The following is a 19,206-nucleotide window of genomic DNA, read 5'->3' as shown; positions in this document are numbered from 1 at the left end:
AGAATATGGTCTACTGAATACAGGTAACAGAACACCAAACACTAGACCAAAAATATGCAATAATGAATTGTGCCCTATCTGTTATCCATTGGGTCAGTGAGCCTTGAGTGGCTGAATTGCATAGTTCAATTTTAAATGTAACATCTAATTTGCTCTAAACGTTATTAACATTTTTCATCTTTTCAAGATGAACCGAGTTAAAGTATTAATGTCTCAAAATACGACTCTGGTGGGACTTGAACCCACAACCTTTGAATCACATCAGCTCCCTAGAAGTCCAATGCGCTATCCATTGCGCCACAGAGTCAAAAGCCTTTTTGTTGAAGTAGGTGTTTTGTCAAATCTAGACAATATTTTCCTGATGATTAAATAACAGAAAGATTCCTGTTTTCTTTGTAACTTTGTTTTCGCCTTCTTATATGTAAAAGTAAAACTGGTCAGCAGGAAAATGCCTATGTTGTAGAAAAGAAAGATCTATTTTATATTAAAACTCCTTACATGCACTTTTTAGTCTTACATGCCAGCAGTTCATTTTAAATTACTAACAAAGGTACCTGTTGGTAAAGTGTCACATAGAAATTCATGCAAGATAAGAAAAGGGGTAGCTTTTGTTGGTTTCTAAATCTCAAGCTTTGATCTTTTTCACTTTCTACAGATTCAATGCAGTAGCCACTGACCCTCAGGAACTTAAGCTGAGAAAAACAAATTGGAACATCAGTTTCGTTGTACGCTAATGGGCCACTGGTTTGGGAAGGAAATTAGTCAAAACAAAAGAAATAATTTTATCCATGTGAAAAAACTATCAGAGAAGATTTGTTTTAGTCCAAGTAAATGCTGGGAAATTTCCTGGAGACTCCTACTAGATATCCTGATTTTAGCAGTCAGCTATACTTTTCTTTAGATGTTTTTCCATTCCTCATTTTTTCCTTTTGCAGTTTTTTCTAAGAATATCTAGGACTGTACAATAGTGGTGAAAAGTTTTCAGACTGATACCAAATTTGGCTTTCACAGTTTACTGCCTTAGATTTTATACTGGTAATTTGTGTTAACTCTAAATTATTCTGAAAAGAGATCAGATGAATTGCCCAAAATTACAAACTCAGTTCTTACCATGAAAATTAAATTAATAGCAAAAAACTCATTTACACTAAATTTTAGTTTCCCAAAAATGACCTGCTTGTATGATTTCCGTGGTCTCATCAGCACAGCAGAAGGTGTTTATGAGGACAAGGCAGCTGATAACACTCTGTTCTTATCTTTAAACCTATTTTTTACTTTTAAGCAAACAATTGTCCATGTTTTGCATTAATGACATAAAATTGATACCAAAAAGCCATGCAAACATTTCATCAAACTATGGATGGACTGGAGAATGCTTGCACCAAAGTTGCATTTTTTAAAGTTATAGTTGACATATCAGCCAAAAATATCTAGAAACTCCAAATCCCGATATTACAGATCATCAAGAAATATCTTGCAATCACATACAAATAAGAATTTTAGAAAGGTTCAAATTCAAGAAAGAATATGGTCTACTGAATACAGGTAACAGAACACCAAACACTAGACCAAAAATATGCAATAATGAATTGTGCCCTATCTGTTTTCCATTGGGTCAGTGAGCCTTGAGTGGCTGAATTGCATAGTTCAATTTTAAATGTAACATCTAATTTGCTCTAAACGTTATTAACATTTTTCATCTTTTCAAGATGAACCGAGTTAAAGTATTAATGTCTCAAAATACGACTCTGGCGGGACTCGAACCCACAACCTTTGAATCACATCAGCTCCCTAGAAGTCCAATGCGCTATCCATTGCGCCACAGAGTCACAAGCCTTTTTGTTGAAGTAGGTGTTTTGTCAAATCTAGACAATATTTTCCTGATGATTAAATAACAGAAAGATTCCTGTTTTCTTTGTAACTTTGTTTTCGCCTTCTTATATGTAAAAGTAAAACTGGTCAGCAGGAAAATGCCTATGTTGTAGAAAAGAAAGATCTATTTTATATTAAAACTCCTTACATGCACTTTTTAGTCTTACATGCCAGCAGTTCATTTTAAATTACTAACAAAGGTACCTGTTGGTAAAGTGTCACATAGAAATTCATGCAAGATAACAAAAGGGGTAGCTTTTGTTGGTTTCTAAATCTCAAGCTTTGATCTTTTTCACTTTCTACAGATTCAATGCAGTAGCCACTGACCCTCAGGAACTTAAGCTGAGAAAAACAAATTGGAACATCAGTTTCGTTGTACGCTAATGGGCCACTGGTTTGGGAAGGAAAGTAGTCAAAACAAAATAAATAATTTTATCCATGTGAAAAAACTATGAGAGAAGATTTGTTTTAGTCCAAATAAATGCTGGGAAATTTCCTGGAGTCTCCTACTAGATATCCTGATTTTAGCAGTCAGCTATACTTTTCTTTAGATGATTTTCCATTCCTCATTTTTTCCTTTTGCAGTTTTTCTAAGAATATCTAGGACTGTACAATAGTGGTGAAAAGTTTTCAGACTGATACCAAATTTGGCTTTCACAGTTTACTGCCTTAGATTTTATACTGGTAATTTGTGTTAACTCTAGATTATTCTGAAAAGAGATCAGATGAATTGCCCAAAATTGCAAACTCAGTTCTTACCATGAAAATTAAATTAATCGCAAAAAACTCATTTCCACTAAATTTCAGTTTCCCAAAAATGACCTGCTTGTATGATTTCCGTGGTCTCATCAGCACAGCAGAAGGTGTTTATGAGGACAAGGCAGCTGATAACACTCTGTTCTTATCTTTAAACCTATTTTTTACTTTTAAGCAAACAATTGTCCATGTTTTGCATTAATGACATAAAATTGATACCAAAAAGCCATGCAAACATTTCATCAAACTATGGATGGACTGGAGAATGCTTGCACCAAAGTTGCATTTTTTAAAGTTATAGTTGACAAATCAGCCAAAAATATCTAGAAACTCCAAATCCCGACATTAGAGATCATCAAGAAATATCTTGCAATCACATAAAATAAGAATTTTAGAAAGGTTCAAATTCAAGAAAGAATATGGTCTACTGAAAACAGGTAACAGAACACCAAACACTAGACCAAAAATATGCAAAAATATCTGTTATCCATTGGGTCAATGAGCCTTCAGTGGCTGAATTGCATAGTTCAATTTTAAATATAACATCTAATTTGCTCTAAACGTTATTAACATTTTTCGTCTTTTCAAGATCAACCGAAATAAAGTATTGATGTCTCAAAATACGACTCTGGTGCGCCACAGAACCACAAGCCTTCTTGTTGAAGTAGGTGTTTTGTCAAATCTAGACAATATTTTCCTGATGATTAAATAACAGAAAGATTCCTGTTTTCTTTGTAACTTTGTTTTCGCCTTCTTATATGTAAAAGTAAAACTGGTCAGCAGGAAAATGCCTATGTTGCAGAAAAGAAAGATCTATTTTATATTAAAACTCCTTACATGCACTTTTTAGTCTTACATGCCAGCAGTTCATTTTAAATTACTAACAAAGGTACCTGTTGGTAAAGTGTCACATAGAAATTCATGCAAGATAACAAAAGGGGTAGCTTTTGTTGGTTTCTAAATCTCAAGCTTTGATCTTTTTCACTTTCTACAGATTCAATGCAGTAGCCACTGACCCTCAGGAACTTAAGCTGAGAAAAACAAATTGGAACATCAGTTTCGTTGTACGCTAATGGGCCACTGGTTTGGGAAGGAAAGTAGTCAAAACAAAATAAATAATTTTATCCATGTGAAAAAACTATGAGAGAAGATTTGTTTTAGTCCAAATAAATGCTGGGAAATTTCCTGGAGTCTCCTACTAGATATCCTGATTTTAGCAGTCAGCTATACTTTTCTTTAGATGATTTTCCATTCCTCATTTTTTCCTTTTGCAGTTTTTCTAAGAATATCTAGGACTGTACAATAGTGGTGAAAAGTTTTCAGACTGATACCAAATTTGGCTTTCACAGTTTACTGCCTTAGATTTTATACTGGTAATTTGTGTTAACTCTAGATTATTCTGAAAAGAGATCAGATGAATTGCCCAAAATTGCAAACTCAGTTCTTACCATGAAAATTAAATTAATCGCAAAAAACTCATTTCCACTAAATTTCAGTTTCCCAAAAATGACCTGCTTGTATGATTTCCGTGGTCTCATCAGCTCAGCAGAAGGTGTTTATGAGGACAAGGCAGCTGATAACACTCTGTTCTTATCTTTAAACCTATTTTTTACTTTTAAGCAAACAATTGTCCATGTTTTGCATTAATGACATAAAATTGATACCAAAAAGCCATGCAAACATTTCATCAAACTATGGATGGACTGGAGAATGCTTGCACCAAAGTTGCATTTTTTAAAGTTATAGTTGACAAATCAGCCAAAAATATCTAGAAACTCCAAATCCCGACATTAGAGATCATCAAGAAATATCTTGCAATCACATAAAATAAGAATTTTAGAAAGGTTCAAATTCAAGAAAGAATATGGTCTACTGAAAACAGGTAACAGAACACCAAACACTAGACCAAAAATATGCAAAAATATCTGTTATCCATTGGGTCAATGAGCCTTCAGTGGCTGAATTGCATAGTTCAATTTTAAATATAACATCTAATTTGCTCTAAACGTTATTAACATTTTTCGTCTTTTCAAGATCAACCGAAATAAAGTATTGATGTCTCAAAATACGACTCTGGTGCGCCACAGAACCACAAGCCTTCTTGTTGAAGTAGGTGTTTTGTCAAATCTAGACAATATTTTCCTGATGATTAAATAACAGAAAGATTCCTGTTTTCTTTGTAACTTTGTTTTCGCCTTCTTATATGTAAAAGTAAAACTGGTCAGCAGGAAAATGCCTATGTTGTAGAAAAGAAAGATCTATTTTATATTAAAACTCCTTACATGCACTTTTTAGTCTTACATGCCAGCAGTTCATTTTAAATTACTAACAAAGGTACCTGTTGGTAAAGTGTCACATAGAAATTCATGCAAGATAACAAAAGGGGTAGCTTTTGTTGGTTTCTAAATCTCAAGCTTTGATCTTTTTCACTTTCTACAGATTCAATGCAGTAGCCACTGACCCTCAGGAACTTAAGCTGAGAAAAACAAATTGGAACATCAGTTTCGTTGTACGCTAATGGGCCACTGGTTTGGGAAGGAAATTAGTCAAAACAAAAGAAATAATTTTATCCATGTGAAAAAACTATCAGAGAAGATTTGTTTTAGTCCAAGTAAATGCTGGGAAATTTCCTGGAGTCTCCTACTAGATATCCTGATTTTAGCAGTCAGCTATACTTTTCTTTAGATGTTTTTCCATTCCTCATTTTTTCCTTTTGCAGTTTTTTCTAAGAATATCTAGGACTGTACAATAGTGGTGAAAAGTTTTCAGACTGATACCAAATTTGGCTTTCACAGTTTACTGCCTTAGATTTTATACTGGTAATTTGTGTTAACTCTAGATTATTCTGAAAAGAGATCAGATGAATTGCCCAAAATTACAAACTCAGTTCTTACCATGAAAATTAAATTAATCGCAAAAAACTCATTTCCACTAAATTTCAGTTTCCCAAAAATGACCTGCTTGTATGATTTCCGTGGTCTCATCAGCACAGCAGAAGGTGTTTATGAGGACAAGGCAGCTGATAACACTCTGTTCTTATCTTTAAACCTATTTTTTACTTTTAAGCAAACAATTGTCCATGTTTTGCATTAATGACATAAAATTGATACCAAAAAGCCATGCAAACATTTCATCAAACTATGGATGGACTGGAGAATGCTTGCACCAAAGATGCATTTTTTAAAGTTATAGTTGACATATCAGCCAAAAATATCTAGAAACTCCAAATCCCGACATTAGAGATCATCAAGAAATATCTTGCAATCACATACAAATAAGAATTTTAGAAAGGTTCAAATTCAAGAAAGAATATGGTCTACTGAATACAGGTAACAGAACACCAAACACTAGACCAAAAATATGCAATAATGAATTGTGCCCTATCTGTTATCCATTGGGTCAGTGAGCCTTGAGTGGCTGAATTGCATAGTTCAATTTTAAATGTAACATGTAATTTGCTCTAAACGTTATTAACATTTTTCATCTTTTCAAGATGAACCGAGTTAAAGTATTAATGTCTCAAAATACGACTCTGGTGGGACTCGAACCCACAACCTTTGAATCACATCAGCTCCCTAGAAGTCCAATGGGCTATCCATTGCGCCACAGAGTCACACGCCTTTTTGTTGAAGTAGGTGTTTTGTCAAATCTAGACAATATTTTCCTGATGATTAAATAACAGAAAGATTCCTGTTTTCTTTGTAACTTTGTTTTCGCCTTCTTATATGTAAAAGTAAAACTGGTCAGCAGGAAAATGCCTATGTTGTAGAAAAGAAAGATCTATTTTATATTAAAACTCCTTACATGCACTTTTTAGTCTTACATGCCAGCAGTTCATTTTAAATTACTAACAAAGGTACCTGTTGGTAAAGTGTCACATAGAAATTCATGCAAGATAACAAAAGGGGTAGCTTTTGTTGGTTTCTAAATCTCAAGCTTTGATCTTTTTCACTTTCTACAGATTCAATGCAGTAGCCACTGACCCTCAGGAACTTAAGCTGAGAAAAACAAATTGGAACATCAGTTTCGTTGTACGCTAATGGGCCACTGGTTTGGGAAGGAAAGTAGTCAAAACAAAAGAAATAATTTTATCCATGTGAAAAAACTATGAGAGAAGATTTGTTTTAGTCCAAATAAATGCTGGGAAATTTCCTGGAGTCTCCTACTAGATATCCTGATTTTAGCAGTCAGCTATACTTTTCTTTAGATGATTTTCCATTCCTCATTTTTTCCTTTTGCAGTTTTTCTAAGAATATCTAGGACTGTACAATAGTGGTGAAAAGTTTTCAGACTGATACCAAATTTGGCTTTCACAGTTTACTGCCTTAGATTTTATACTGGTAATTTGTGTTAACTCTAGATTATTCTGAAAAGAGATCAGATGAATTGCCCAAAATTGCAAACTCAGTTCTTACCATGAAAATTAAATTAATCGCAAAAAACTCATTTCCACTAAATTTCAGTTTCCCAAAAATGACCTGCTTGTATGATTTCCGTGGTCTCATCAGCTCAGCAGAAGGTGTTTATGAGGACAAGGCAGCTGATAACACTCTGTTCTTATCTTTAAACCTATTTTTTACTTTTAAGCAAACAATTGTCCATGTTTTGCATTAATGACATAAAATTGATACCAAAAAGCCATGCAAACATTTCATCAAACTATGGATGGACTGGAGAATGCTTGCACCAAAGTTGCATTTTTTAAAGTTATAGTTGACAAATCAGCCAAAAATATCTAGAAACTCCAAATCCCGACATTAGAGATCATCAAGAAATATCTTGCAATCACATAAAATAAGAATTTTAGAAAGGTTCAAATTCAAGAAAGAATATGGTCTACTGAAAACAGGTAACAGAACACCAAACACTAGACCAAAAATATGCAAAAATATCTGTTATCCATTGGGTCAATGAGCCTTCAGTGGCTGAATTGCATAGTTCAATTTTAAATATAACATCTAATTTGCTCTAAACGTTATTAACATTTTTCGTCTTTTCAAGATCAACCGAAATAAAGTATTGATGTCTCAAAATACGACTCTGGTGCGCCACAGAACCACAAGCCTTCTTGTTGAAGTAGGTGTTTTGTCAAATCTAGACAATATTTTCCTGATGATTAAATAACAGAAAGATTCCTGTTTTCTTTGTAACTTTGTTTTCGCCTTCTTATATGTAAAAGTAAAACTGGTCAGCAGGAAAATGCCTATGTTGTAGAAAAGAAAGATCTATTTTATATTAAAACTCCTTACATGCACTTTTTAGTCTTACATGCCAGCAGTTCATTTTAAATTACTAACAAAGGTACCTGTTGGTAAAGTGTCACATAGAAATTCATGCAAGATAACAAAAGGGGTAGCTTTTGTTGGTTTCTAAATCTCAAGCTTTGATCTTTTTCACTTTCTACAGATTCAATGCAGTAGCCACTGACCCTCAGGAACTTAAGCTGAGAAAAACAAATTGGAACATCAGTTTCGTTGTACGCTAATGGGCCACTGGTTTGGGAAGGAAATTAGTCAAAACAAAAGAAATAATTTTATCCATGTGAAAAAACTATCAGAGAAGATTTGTTTTAGTCCAAGTAAATGCTGGGAAATTTCCTGGAGTCTCCTACTAGATATCCTGATTTTAGCAGTCAGCTATACTTTTCTTTAGATGTTTTTCCATTCCTCATTTTTTCCTTTTGCAGTTTTTTCTAAGAATATCTAGGACTGTACAATAGTGGTGAAAAGTTTTCAGACTGATACCAAATTTGGCTTTCACAGTTTACTGCCTTAGATTTTATACTGGTAATTTGTGTTAACTCTAGATTATTCTGAAAAGAGATCAGATGAATTGCCCAAAATTACAAACTCAGTTCTTACCATGAAAATTAAATTAATAGCAAAAAACTCATTTCCACTAAATTTCAGTTTCCCAAAAATGACCTGCTTGTATGATTTCCGTGGTCTCATCAGCACAGCAGAAGGTGTTTATGAGGACAAGGCAGCTGATAACACTCTGTTCTTATCTTTAAACCTATTTTTTACTTTTAAGCAAACAATTGTCCATGTTTTGCATTAATGACATAAAATTGATACCAAAAAGCCATGCAAACATTTCATCAAACTATGGATGGACTGGAGAATGCTTGCACCAAAGTTGCATTTTTTAAAGTTATAGTTGACATATCAGCCAAAAATATCTAGAAACTCCAAATCCCGACATTAGAGATCATCAAGAAATATCTTGCAATCACATACAAATAAGAATTTTAGAAAGGTTCAAATTCAAGAAAGAATATGGTCTACTGAATACAGGTAACAGAACACCAAACACTAGACCAAAAATATGCAATAATGAATTGTGCCCTATCTGTTATCCATTGGGTCAGTGAGCCTTGAGTGGCTGAATTGCATAGTTCAATTTTAAATGTAACATGTAATTTGCTCTAAACGTTATTAACATTTTTCATCTTTTCAAGATGAACCGAGTTAAAGTATTAATGTCTCAAAATACGACTCTGGTGGGACTCGAACCCACAACCTTTGAATCACATCAGCTCCCTAGAAGTCCAATGCGCTATCCATTGCGCCACAGAGTCACACGCCTTTTTGTTGAAGTAGGTGTTTTGTCAAATCTAGACAATATTTTCCTGATGATTAAATAACAGAAAGATTCCTGTTTTCTTTGTAACTTTGTTTTCGCCTTCTTATATGTAAAAGTAAAACTGGTCAGCAGGAAAATGCCTATGTTGTAGAAAAGAAAGATCTATTTTATATTAAAACTCCTTACATGCACTTTTTAGTCTTACATGCCAGCAGTTCATTTTAAATTACTAACAAAGGTACCTGTTGGTAAAGTGTCACATAGAAATTCATGCAAGATAACAAAAGGGGTAGCTTTTGTTGGTTTCTAAATCTCAAGCTTTGATCTTTTTCACTTTCTACAGATTCAATGCAGTAGCCACTGACCCTCAGGAACTTAAGCTGAGAAAAACAAATTGGAACATCAGTTTCGTTGTACGCTAATGGGCCACTGGTTTGGGAAGGAAAGTAGTCAAAACAAAAGAAATAATTTTATCCATGTGAAAAAACTATGAGAGAAGATTTGTTTTAGTCCAAATAAATGCTGGGAAATTTCCTGGAGTCTCCTACTAGATATCCTGATTTTAGCAGTCAGCTATACTTTTCTTTAGATGATTTTCCATTCCTCATTTTTTCCTTTTGCAGTTTTTCTAAGAATATCTAGGACTGTACAATAGTGGTGAAAAGTTTTCAGACTGATACCAAATTTGGCTTTCACAGTTTACTGCCTTAGATTTTATACTGGTAATTTGTGTTAACTCTAGATTATTCTGAAAAGAGATCAGATGAATTGCCCAAAATTGCAAACTCAGTTCTTACCATGAAAATTAAATTAATCGCAAAAAACTCATTTCCACTAAATTTCAGTTTCCCAAAAATGACCTGCTTGTATGATTTCCGTGGTCTCATCAGCACAGCAGAAGGTGTTTATGAGGACAAGGCAGCTGATAACACTCTGTTCTTATCTTTAAACCTATTTTTTACTTTTAAGCAAACAATTGTCCATGTTTTGCATTAATGACATAAAATTGATACCAAAAAGCCATGCAAACATTTCATCAAACTATGGATGGACTGGAGAATGCTTGCACCAAAGTTGCATTTTTTAAAGTTATAGTTGACAAATCAGCCAAAAATATCTAGAAACTCCAAATCCCGACATTAGAGATCATCAAGAAATATCTTGCAATCACATAAAATAAGAATTTTAGAAAGGTTCAAATTCAAGAAAGAATATGGTCTACTGAAAACAGGTAACAGAACACCAAACACTAGACCAAAAATATGCAATAATGAATTGTGCCCTATCTGTTATCCATTGTGTCAATGAGCCTTGAGTGGCTGAATTGCATAGTTCAATTTTAAAATAAACATCTAATTTGCTCTAAACGTTATTAACATTTTTCATCTTTTCAAGATCAACCGAGTTAAAGTATTAATGTCTCAAAATTCGACTCTGGTGGGACTTGAACCCACAACCTTTGAATCACATCAGCTCCCTAGAAGTCCAATGCGCTATCCATTGCGCCACAGAGTCACAAGCCTTTTTGTTGAAGTATGTGTTTTGTCAAATCTAGACAATATTTTCCTGATGATTAAATAACAGAAAGATTCCTGTTTTCTTTGTAACTTTGTTTTCGCCTTCTTATATGTAAAAGTAAAACTGGTCAGCAGGAAAATGCCTATGTTGTAGAAAAGAAAGATCTATTTTATATTAAAACTCCTTACATGCACTTTTTAGTCTTACATGCCAGCAGTTCATTTTAAATTACTAACAAAGGTACCTGTTGGTAAAGTGTCACATAGAAATTCATGCAAGATAAGAAAAGGGGTAGCTTTTGTTGGTTTCTCAATCTCAAGCTTTGATATTTTTCACTTTCTACAGATTCAATGCAGTAGCCACTGACCCTCAGGAACTTAAGCTGAGAAAAACAAATAGGAACATCAGTTTCGTTGTACGCTAATGGGCCACTGGTTTGGGAAGGAAATTAGTCAAAACAAAAGAAATAATTTTATCCATGTGAAAAAACTATCAGAGAATATTTGTTTTAGTCCAAGTAAATGCTGGGAAATTTCCTGGAGTCTCCTACTAGATATCCTGATTTTAGCAGTCAGCTATACTTTTCTTTAGATGTTTTTCCATTCCTCATTTTTTCCTTTTGCAGTTTTTTCTAAGAATATCTAGGACTGTACAATAGTGGTGAAAAGTTTTCAGACTGATACCAAATTTGGCTTTCACAGTTTACTGCCTTAGATTTTATACTGGTAATTTGTGTTAACTCTAGATTATTCTGAAAAGAGATCAGATGAATTGCCCAAAATTACAAACTCAGTTCTTACCATGAAAATTAAATTAATAGCAAAAAACTCATTTCCACTAAATTTCAGTTTCCCAAAAATGACCTGCTTGTATGATTTCCGTGGTCTCATCAGCACAGCAGAAGGTGTTTATGAGGACAAGGCAGCTGATAACACTCTGTTCTTATCTTTAAACCTATTTTTTACTTTTAAGCAAACAATTGTCCATGTTTTGCATTAATGACATAAAATTGATACCAAAAAGCCATGCAAACATTTCATCAAACTATGGATGGACTGGAGAATGCTTGCACCAAAGTTGCATTTTTTAAAGTTATAGTTGACATATCAGCCAAAAATATCTAGAAACTCCAAATCCCGACATTAGAGATCATCAAGAAATATCTTGCAATCACATACAAATAAGAATTTTAGAAAGGTTCAAATTCAAGAAAGAATATGGTCTACTGAATACAGGTAACAGAACACCAAACACTAGACCAAAAATATGCAATAATGAATTGTGCCCTATCTGTTATCCATTGGGTCAGTGAGCCTTGAGTGGCTGAATTGCATAGTTCAATTTTAAATGTAACATCTAATTTGCTCTAAACGTTATTAACATTTTTCATCTTTTCAAGATGAACCGAGTTAAAGTATTAATGTCTCAAAATACGACTCTGGTGGGACTCGAACCCACAACCTTTGAATCACATCAGCTCCCTAGAAGTCCAATGCGCTATCCATTGCGCCACAGAGTCACAAGCCTTTTTGTTGAAGTAGGTGTTTTGTCAAATCTAGACAATATTTTCCTGATGATTAAATAACAGAAAGATTCCTGTTTTCTTTGTAACTTTGTTTTCGCCTTCTTATATGTAAAAGTAAAACTGGTCAGCAGGAAAATGCCTATGTTGTAGAAAAGAAAGATCTATTTTATATTAAAACTCCTTACATGCACTTTTTAGTCTTACATGCCAGCAGTTCATTTTAAATTACTAACAAAGGTACCTGTTGGTAAAGTGTCACATAGAAATTCATGCAAGATAACAAAAGGGGTAGCTTTTGTTGGTTTCTAAATCTCAAGCTTTGATCTTTTTCACTTTCTACAGATTCAATGCAGTAGCCACTGACCCTCAGGAACTTAAGCTGAGAAAAACAAATTGGAACATCAGTTTCGTTGTACGCTAATGGGCCACTGGTTTGGGAAGGAAAGTAGTCAAAACAAAATAAATAATTTTATCCATGTGAAAAAACTATGAGAGAAGATTTGTTTTAGTCCAAATAAATGCTGGGAAATTTCCTGGAGTCTCCTACTAGATATCCTGATTTTAGCAGTCAGCTATACTTTTCTTTAGATGATTTTCCATTCCTCATTTTTTCCTTTTGCAGTTTTTCTAAGAATATCTAGGACTGTACAATAGTGGTGAAAAGTTTTCAGACTGATACCAAATTTGGCTTTCACAGTTTACTGCCTTAGATTTTATACTGGTAATTTGTGTTAACTCTAGATTATTCTGAAAAGAGATCAGATGAATTGCCCAAAATTGCAAACTCAGTTCTTACCATGAAAATTAAATTAATCGCAAAAAACTCATTTCCACTAAATTTCAGTTTCCCAAAAATGACCTGCTTGTATGATTTCCGTGGTCTCATCAGCACAGCAGAAGGTGTTTATGAGGACAAGGCAGCTGATAACACTCTGTTCTTATCTTTAAACCTATTTTTTACTTTTAAGCAAACAATTGTCCATGTTTTGCATTAATGACATAAAATTGATACCAAAAAGCCATGCAAACATTTCATCAAACTATGGATGGACTGGAGAATGCTTGCACCAAAGTTGCATTTTTTAAAGTTATAGTTGACAAATCAGCCAAAAATATCTAGAAACTCCAAATCCCGACATTAGAGATCATCAAGAAATATCTTGCAATCACATAAAATAAGAATTTTAGAAAGGTTCAAATTCAAGAAAGAATATGGTCTACTGAAAACAGGTAACAGAACACCAAACATTAGACCAAAAATATGCAATAATGAATTGTGCCCTATCTGTTATCCATTGTGTCAATGAGCCTTGAGTGGCTGAATTGCATAGTTCAATTTTAAAATAAACATCTAATTTGCTCTAAACGTTATTAACATTTTTCATCTTTTCAAGATCAACCGAGTTAAAGTATTAATGTCTCAAAATTCGACTCTGGTGGGACTTGAACCCACAACCTTTGAATCACATCAGCTCCCTAGAAGTCCAATGCGCTATCCATTGCGCCACAGAGTCACAAGCCTTTTTGTTGAAGTATGTGTTTTGTCAAATCTAGACAATATTTTCCTGATGATTAAATAACAGAAAGATTCCTGTTTTCTTTGTAACTTTGTTTTCGCCTTCTTATATGTAAAAGTAAAACTGGTCAGCAGGAAAATGCCTATGTTGTAGAAAAGAAAGATCTATTTTATATTAAAACTCCTTACATGCACTTTTTAGTCTTACATGCCAGCAGTTCATTTTAAATTACTAACAAAGGTACCTGTTGGTAAAGTGTCACATAGAAATTCATGCAAGATAAGAAAAGGGGTAGCTTTTGTTGGTTTCTCAATCTCAAGCTTTGATATTTTTCACTTTCTACAGATTCAATGCAGTAGCCACTGACCCTCAGGAACTTAAGCTGAGAAAAACAAATAGGAACATCAGTTTCGTTGTACGCTAATGGGCCACTGGTTTGGGAAGGAAATTAGTCAAAACAAAAGAAATAATTTTATCCATGTGAAAAAACTATCAGAGAAGATTTGTTTTAGTCCAAGTAAATGCTGGGAAATTTCCTGGAGTCTCCTACTAGATATCCTGATTTTAGCAGTCAGCTATACTTTTCTTTAGATGTTTTTCCATTCCTCATTTTTTCCTTTTGCAGTTTTTCTAAGAATATCTAGGACTGTACAATAGTGGTGAAAAGTTTTCAGACTGATACCAAATTTGGCTTTCACAGTTTACTGCCTTAGATTTTATACTGGTAATTTGTGTTAACTCTAGATTATTCTGAAAAGAGATCAGATGAATTGCCCAAAATTGCAAACTCAGTTCTTACCATGAAAATTAAATTAATAGCAAAAAACTCATTTCCACTAAGTTTCAGTTTCCCAAAAATGACCTGCTTGTATGATTTCCGTGGTCTCATCAGCACAGCAGAAGGTGTTTATGAGGACAAGGCAGCTGATAACACTCTGTTCTTATCTTTAAACCTATTTTTTACTTTTAAGCAAACAATTGTCCATGTTTTGCATTAATGACATAAAATTGATACCAAAAAGCCATGCAAACATTTCATCAAACTATGGATGGACTGGAGAATGCTTGCACCAAAGTTGCATTTTTTAAAGTTATAGTTGACAAATCAGCCAAAAATATCTAGAAACTCCAAATCCCGACATTAGAGATCATCAAGAAATATCTTGCAATCACATAAAATAAGAATTTTAGAAAGGTTCAAATTCAAGAAAGAATATGGTCTACTGAAAACAGGTAACAGAACACCAAACACTAGACCAAAAATATGCAATAATGAATTGTGCCCTATCTGTTATCCATTGGGTCAGTGAGCCTTCAGTGGCTGAATTGCATAGTTCAATTTTAAATGTAACATCTAATTTGCTCTAAACGTTATTAACATTTTTCATGATCAACCGAGTTAAAGTATTAATGTCTCAAAATATGACTCAGGTGGGACTCGAACCCACAACCTTTGAATCACATCAGCTCCCTAGAAGTCCAATGCGCTATCCATTGCGCCACAGAGTCACAAGCCTTTTTGTGGAAGTAGGTGTTTTGTCAAATCTAGACAATATTTTCCTGATGATTAAATAACAGAAAGATTCCTGTTTTCTTTGTAACTTTGTTTTCGCCTTCTTATATGTAAAAGTAAAACTGGTCAGCAGGAAAATGCCTATGTTGTAGAAAAGAAAGATCTATTTTATATTAAAACTCCTTACATGCACTTTTTAGTCTTACATGCCAGCAGTTCATTTTAAATTACTAACAAAGGTACCTGTTGGTAAAGTGTCTCATAGAAATTCATGCAAGATAAGAAAAGGGGTAGCTTTTGTTGGTTTCTAAATCTCAAGCTTTGATCTTTTTCACTTTCTACAGATTCAATGCTGTAGCCACTGACCCTCAGGAACTTAAGCTGAGAAAAACGGATTGGAACATTAGTTTCGTTGTACGCTAATGGGCCACTGGTTTGGGAAGGAAAGTAGTCAAAACAAAATAAATAATTTTATCCATGTGAAAAAACTATCAGAGAAGATTTGTTTTAGTCCAAGTAAATGCTGGGAAATTTCCTGGAGTCTCCTACTAGATATCCTGATTTTAGCAGTCAGCTATACTTTTCTTTAGATGTTTTTCCATTCCTCATTTTTTCCTTTTGCAGTTTTTTCTAAGAATATCTAGGACTGTACAATAGTGGTGAAAAGTTTCCAGACTGATACCAAATTTGGCTTTCACAGTTTACTGCCTTAGATTTTATACTGGTAATTTGTGTTAACTCTAGATTATTCTGAAAAGAGATCAGATGAATTGCCCAAAATTACAAACTCAGTTCTTACCATGAAAATTAAATTAATAGCAAAAAACTCATTTCCACTAAATTTCAGTTTCCCAAAAATGACCTGCTTGTATGATTTCCGTGGTCTCATCAGCACAGCAGAAGGTGTTTATGAGGACAAGGCAGCTGATAACACTCTGTTCTTATCTTTAAACCTATTTTTTACTTTTAAGCAAACAATTGTCCATGTTTTGCATTAATGACATAAAATTGATACCAAAAAGCCATGCAAACATTTCATCAAACTATGGATGGACTGGAGAATGCTTGCACCAAAGTTGCATTTTTTAAAGTTATAGTTGACATATCAGCCAAAAATATCTAGAAACTCCAAATCCCGACATTAGAGATCATCAAGAAATATCTTGCAATCACATACAAATAAGAATTTTAGAAAGGTTCAAATTCAAGAAAGAATATGGTCTACTGAATACAGGTAACAGAACACCAAACACTAGACCAAAAATATGCAATAATGAATTGTGCCCTATCTGTTATCCATTGGGTCAGTGAGCCTTCAGTGGCTGAATTGCATAGTTCAATTTTAAATGTAACATCTAATTTGCTCTAAACGTTATTAACATTTTTCATCTTTTCAAGATCAACCGAGTTAAAGTATTAATGTCTCAAAATACGACTCTGGTGGGACTCGAACCCACAACCTTTGAATCACATCAGCTCCCTAGAAGTCCAATGCGCTATCCACAAGCCTTTTTGTGGAAGTAGGTGTTTTGTCAAATCTAGACAATATTTTCCTGATGATTAAATAACAGAAAGATTCCTGTTTTCTTTGTAACTTTGTTTTCGCCTTCTTATATGTAAAAGTAAAACTGGTCAGCAGGAAAATGCCTATGTTGTAGAAAAGAAAGATCTATTTTATATTAAAACTCCTTACATGCACTTTTTAGTCTTACATGCCAGCAGTTCATTTTAAATTACTAACAAAGGTACCTGTTGGTAAAGTGTCTCATAGAAATTCATGCAAGATAAGAAAAGGGGTAGCTTTTGTTGGTTTCTAAATCTCAAGCTTTGATCTTTTTCACTTTCTACAGATTCAATGCTGTAGCCACTGACCCTCAGGAACTTAAGCTGAGAAAAACGGATTGGAACATTAGTTTCGTTGTACGCTAATGGGCCACTGGTTTGGGAAGGAAAGTAGTCAAAACAAAATAAATAATTTTATCCATGTGAAAAAACTATCAGAGAAGATTTGTTTTAGTCCAAGTAAATGCTGGGAAATTTCCTGGAGTCTCCTACTAGATATCCTGATTTTAGCAGTCAGCTATACTTTTCTTTAGATGTTTTTCCATTCCTCATTTTTTCCTTTTGCAGTTTTTTCTAAGAATATCTAGGACTGTACAATAGTGGTGAAAAGTTTCCAGACTGATACCAAATTTGGCTTTCACAGTTTACTGCCTTAGATTTTATACTGGTAATTTGTGTTAACTCTAGATTATTCTGAAAAGAGATCAGATGAATTGCCCAAAATTACAAACTCAGTTCTTACCATGAAAATTAAATTAATAGCAAAAAACTCATTTCCACTAAATTTCAGTTTCCCAAAAATGACCTGCTTGTATGATTTCCGTGGTCTCATCAGCACAGCAGAAGGTGTTTATGAGGACAAGGCAGCTGATAACACTCTGTTCTTATCTTTAAACCTATTTTTTACTTTTAAGCAAACAATTGTCCATGTTTTGCATTAATGACATAAAATTGATACCAAAAAGCCATGCAAACATTTCATCAAACTATGGATGGACTGGAGAATGCTTGCACCAAAGTTGCATTTTTTAAAGTTATAGTTGACATATCAGCCAAAAATATCTAGAAACTCCAAATCCCGACATTAGAGATCATCAAGAAATATCTTGCAATCACATACAAATAAGAATTTTAGAAAGGTTCAAATTCAAGAAAGAATATGGTCTACTGAATACAGGTAACAGAACACCAAACACTAGATATTTTTATATGCAATAATGAATTGTGCCCTATCTGTTATCCATTGGGTCAGTGAGCCTTGAGTGGCTGAATTGCATAGTTAAATTTTAAATGTAACATCTAATTTGCTCTAAACGTTATTAACATTTTTCGTCTTTTCAAGATCAACCGAGTTAAAGTATTAATGTCTCAAAATACGACTCTGGTGGGACTCGAACCCTCAACCTTTGAATCACATCAGCTCCCTATAAGTCCAATGCGCTATCCATTGCACCACAGAGTCACAAGCCTTTTTGTTGAAGTAGGTGTTTTGTCAAATCTAGACAATATTTTCCTGATGATTAAATAACAGAAAGATTCCTGTTTTCTTTGTAACTTTGTTTTCGCCTTCTTATATGTAAAAGTAAAACTGGTCAGCAGGAAAATGCCTATGTTGTAGAAAAGAAAGATCTATTTTATATTAAAACTCCTTACATGCACTTTTTAGTCTTACATGCCAGCAGTTCATTTTAAATTACTAACAAAGGTACCTGTTGGTAAAGTGTCACATAGAAATTCATGCAAGATAAGAAAAGGGGTAGCTTTTGTTGGTTTCTAAATCTCAAGCTTTGATATTTTTCACTTTCTACAGATTCAATGCAGTAGCCACTGACCCTCAGGAACTTAAGCTGAGAAAAACAAATAGGAACATCAGTTTCGTTGTACGCTAATGGGCCACTGGTTTGGGAAGGAAATTAGTCAAAACAAAAGAAATAATTTTATCCATGTGAAAAAACTATCAGAGAAGATTTGTTTTAGTCCAAGTAAATGCTGGGAAATTTCCTGGAGTCTCCTACTAGATATCCTGATTTTAGCAGTCAGCTATACTTTTCTTTAGATGTTTTTCCATTCCTCATTTTTTCCTTTTGCAGTTTTTCTAAGAATATCTAGGACTGTACAATAGTGGTGAAAAGTTTTCAGACTGATACCAAATTTGGCTTTCACAGTTTACTGCCTTAGATTTTATACTGGTAATTTGTGTTAACTCTAGATTATTCTGAAAAGAGATCAGATGAATTGCCCAAAATTGCAAACTCAGTTCTTACCATGAAAATTAAATTAATAGCAAAAAACTCATTTCCACTAAATTTCAGTTTCCCAAAAATGACCTGCTTGTATGATTTCCGTGGTCTCATCAG

The 19,206-nt window shown here is 33.8% G+C and overlaps 8 non-coding genes across 8 annotated transcripts; all 8 read right to left on the bottom strand.

Moving 5' to 3' along the window:
• Positions 1-221: 221 nt before the first annotated feature.
• TRNAR-UCU (transfer RNA arginine (anticodon UCU)) lies at positions 222-307 on the bottom strand. Its single transcript is given in 2 exon segments — positions 222-257; positions 271-307. It is a non-coding gene; the product is annotated as a tRNA-Arg (tRNA).
• A 1,436-nt stretch (positions 308-1,743) lies between these two features.
• Positions 1,744-1,829, bottom strand: TRNAR-UCU (transfer RNA arginine (anticodon UCU)). The gene is given in 2 exon segments: positions 1,744-1,779; positions 1,793-1,829. It is a non-coding gene; the product is annotated as a tRNA-Arg (tRNA).
• A 4,326-nt stretch (positions 1,830-6,155) lies between these two features.
• Positions 6,156-6,241, bottom strand: TRNAR-UCU (transfer RNA arginine (anticodon UCU)). Its single transcript is given in 2 exon segments — positions 6,156-6,191; positions 6,205-6,241. It is a non-coding gene; the product is annotated as a tRNA-Arg (tRNA).
• A 2,881-nt stretch (positions 6,242-9,122) lies between these two features.
• TRNAR-UCU (transfer RNA arginine (anticodon UCU)) lies at positions 9,123-9,208 on the bottom strand. Its single transcript is given in 2 exon segments — positions 9,123-9,158; positions 9,172-9,208. It is a non-coding gene; the product is annotated as a tRNA-Arg (tRNA).
• Positions 9,209-10,642: 1,434 nt separating this feature from the next.
• On the bottom strand, positions 10,643-10,728 carry TRNAR-UCU (transfer RNA arginine (anticodon UCU)). The gene is given in 2 exon segments: positions 10,643-10,678; positions 10,692-10,728. It is a non-coding gene; the product is annotated as a tRNA-Arg (tRNA).
• Positions 10,729-12,164: 1,436 nt separating this feature from the next.
• TRNAR-UCU (transfer RNA arginine (anticodon UCU)) lies at positions 12,165-12,250 on the bottom strand. Its single transcript is given in 2 exon segments — positions 12,165-12,200; positions 12,214-12,250. It is a non-coding gene; the product is annotated as a tRNA-Arg (tRNA).
• A 1,434-nt stretch (positions 12,251-13,684) lies between these two features.
• On the bottom strand, positions 13,685-13,770 carry TRNAR-UCU (transfer RNA arginine (anticodon UCU)). Its single transcript is given in 2 exon segments — positions 13,685-13,720; positions 13,734-13,770. It is a non-coding gene; the product is annotated as a tRNA-Arg (tRNA).
• A 1,426-nt stretch (positions 13,771-15,196) lies between these two features.
• TRNAR-UCU (transfer RNA arginine (anticodon UCU)) lies at positions 15,197-15,282 on the bottom strand. Its single transcript is given in 2 exon segments — positions 15,197-15,232; positions 15,246-15,282. It is a non-coding gene; the product is annotated as a tRNA-Arg (tRNA).
• Positions 15,283-19,206: the final 3,924 nt, after the last annotated feature.

This window comes from Dendrobates tinctorius, unplaced genomic scaffold (genome assembly GCF_039654945.1).
Source record: "Dendrobates tinctorius isolate UK_male_01 unplaced genomic scaffold, ASM3965494v1 ptg000011l, whole genome shotgun sequence".
Taxonomy (NCBI): Eukaryota; Metazoa; Chordata; class Amphibia; order Anura; family Dendrobatidae; genus Dendrobates; species Dendrobates tinctorius.
This window is presented reverse-complemented; position numbering and strand designations above follow the sequence as displayed.